Source organism: Dermacentor variabilis, chromosome 2, assembly GCF_050947875.1.
Source record: "Dermacentor variabilis isolate Ectoservices chromosome 2, ASM5094787v1, whole genome shotgun sequence".
NCBI lineage: Eukaryota > Metazoa > Arthropoda > Arachnida > Ixodida > Ixodidae > Dermacentor > Dermacentor variabilis.
The window spans coordinates 106,403,365-106,406,736 of record NC_134569.1 but is presented as its reverse complement, the minus strand read 5'-3'; positions in this window follow the sequence as shown (position 1 = coordinate 106,406,736).

Here is a 3,372-nt window from a genome sequence, read left to right as displayed (position 1 = left end):
AAGAGATAGCCCCCCGCTCCAGAATCCAATGGGCGTAGACTCATCATCCAATACAAGATATGCCGAAGCCAACCCAAAGAAAAACTTGGAAGCCAAGGTCACCACGGTGATACGTTGACAATTCGTCAGCGTCGGCAGGCCCACCGCGTTCATGCGAGTCCACTCGGCTCGACGCGTGTACCATCGAGCTCACTCGCGTTGATAGCCAATTCCGAGCGATGACGCGCGCGAAACCGGGATCGCATACAGGCACGTATACACTCTTTCACACTAGTTCCGTGCAACACTGCGGAGGCTACCGGCGTCTCAGCCAATCAGATTTTGCCGACCCGCGCTTCGGTGCCCGCGCGAGCCTCCGCATTTGCGGGGGTTCGCAGCAGTCTTTGCCCTGTTGCAGGAAACTACTGAGACAAAGTACGGCTCTCGGAGCTTCTTCGCCATTGTTCGCTTCCTCGTAGCGTGTTCCGGTTCGTTGCAGCGCATCACGGACCGCCAGGACTCTCCTCGAGACCCTGAGCGAAGGCGCTGGGCCCTCGACTATCTTGCCTTAGGGCTTCTCCCGCCCATTTGAGACGCTGGCCACGCGAATAAAAATGAACTAAAATCGGACGACACCATTTACGAGATGACGCCGTCAAAGTTGTGGTAGAAATGCACAGTCGTTCCGCTTACTTTCTTAACCAGACGTCGTTTTATGCATTGAAGCACAAAAGTAACTGGAACGCCAATGCATTTCTCCGCAGTTCGGGAATTAGTATCTCGAAACTAATGTCATTCTGGGAATTCGTTCCAAGTGGATCCATCTTGCGAACTCCCCGGCTATAATATGTAAATTGGTATACGTGCCAGAAGCTAATTAGTTAGAATCTTAATTTGTGAATGTTAATTAGTTCATTATGCATTTCAATTGTTTGTCCAAGTAATGACCGCCTCTTCCAGTAGACCAGCGCGTGGACTAGAATTGTGCCATCTGCCACATTAAATAATAAAAAAACGTGTTCGCTGAAATACCCAGTATATAGGGTATTCCACGTAACTTGAGCCAAACTTTAAATATATGCAAATGCCAGGTAGCTCGACAGAACCAGGGTAATGTTGTTAGCCGTCACTCGGAGATACTCAGCTTACATTAATTACATAATTAGACTTAATGCACCAACTTCTCAAATATTACAATTAGATTAGAAGTGTCAACGAGAAATCTCTAGAGCAACATGAAAAACTCCCGGTACAGCTTCCTGTTGCTCAATGCGTGCTACATAAAACTGATTTTCCAAGCACGAAATAAGCCCGCGGGTATACACGCAAAGTGGCCGGAGCTGTTCCTTTTACGGGCTCTCAAGCGCTGTCTGCATACGAGACTGAAACATTCCACGTGCTTCCCGCAGTTGGGGCAGGTGCCTCCTCGCCTTGTCCCGAGACAACAGATGGACGGTGTTTAGAGGAAACGCTCAACGCTGTATCCTGGTGACACTTTTGATTGGGCGCCGATCGCTTTGCGCCGATAGCCGGCTCTCCTTCACCAAGCGAGGTCGACGCACGATAGCTGTCGTGAATAACCTGGTAACCGATTCAGCTGTCGTAATCACGTAATATTCGCCGCTGTCTCGGTGCTTTGCACGAGTAGAGTCACTCTCGAGTCCTTCATGGCCTCGCGGCGTGAGCTCGATGTGTGACGAACGAACGCAACGGAGCTACGTTGGTATAGTTTGTATCCGAGGGCACCTTAGCACCTCCTATGAGTTGTCAGTGCGAAAGCATTGACGCACGATGGAACGCCGCTGATCGAGTGGTCCTTCGAGTTATGAACTCCTCGCGGGCGAGCGAGGTCGTTGAGACGCACAAGGCCGGCGCACTTCGATCCGTGACGTCATGCTACATTGCCCGACTGCTATAGAATCGAATGGGGACGCTCTCGAGTGAGCCGCGGTGATTTTGACGTAACCGATTTCGACGCGCCGACCAATAGGCAGTGGCGTAGCTAGGTCGTCTGGTACCCGGGGCCCGTAGGTCTTCTGTCACCCCTGCGTAGCTGCGCAGCCAGGCGCGCAGACGCGAGACAACCCAAGCGCGCGATAACAGAGAGTAGCTGCTCCCCGAGATACGCCACGCTTCGACGCGTACGAGCCATACCGTCTGCGCATGCGTGGGCGCGTGAACGCGAGCTTGCGCGCGTCCGCAAGCGTAGGTGTGGTCTGGACTTGGGAGCGTAGCTCTTTAGGCGCCCGTTCCTGCGTTGAGCGTCGGCGTGCCTCGGCGTCGTTCCTCGGCGTACCCGAGCGAACGAGAGCAGTCGAGAGATGAAGGCGAACGCAGAGCGCAGCGGCAGGTGCGAAGAAGAGAGCGCGGGAAGGAAAGTTGAGGAGGAGGCCACAGTGAAAGCATGAGGCAGAAAGTGGAGGAGGAGAGTATGACGATAGGGTTGAAACATTACCACGGAGCGATATACTTCGGTTAAGGCAGTTTGCCTTGCACATATATATGCATACTCTTTCACTTATCCATCGCGTTACTGTGTGCATTTTTCTTGTTTTTTTCTCTCTCTTCCTTCTCCTTTTATTCCCCTTACCCCTTTCCCCAGCACAGGGTAGCCAGCCGGTATTTACACTGGCTAACCTCCCTGTCTTTCCTTCCCTTTTGTCTCTCTCTCTCGTTCACTTATGTATAACACCCTCTTCGGGAGTTGTGCGTTCAAGAACTGTACACGCCAAGATAGTTTCTGAAAACCATTAGTAATCACCAGGTCACTGGAATCACTAGAAGCACTAATGAAAGTAATGATGTATAAAAATCGTCGCGTAAGTCATAAAGGCCAATTGCAAAGAAAGTCCGGACCCTGTAAGAAGCTTAGTTTCAAATAGTGCGTATATCTCCGCGAGAAATTTTCCATTTGAAGTGCGAATGGACAAATCAAGGAAAGGTCACAAAAGTAGGCGCTTTTGATAGCGAAATTGCAAAAGAAAGAAAAAAGAAAGAAAGAAGAGAAAGTTGTCATCATCATTCACCGGAAATGACTGAGAGCGTAGTGACTTAGAAAGTTGAAAACCAGGCAGACTAGTGAGTACTATCTTGTACGCGTTCGAAATGTTGACGTTTCGTTTCACCGGACGCGATTGGCCTATATAGATCTAGGCCGTGATATCGCCGCGGCCTGGACAATCGTGTGAAGCGGTACCGAACGTCGGCTTTTCGAACGCGTACAAGATAGCGGCCCACTGGCAGATCCTGGTATGACTCCCGAGAGTAGGCAGCACCCGCGGCTGCCCGCAGCACGCTGAAAAATCACGGAGGTGACGTGCTGGTATGTACGTCACATCCGCTAACCACCTTGGTGCGCGCGTCATGGTTCTGCTTAAGACAGCCAATAAGAAA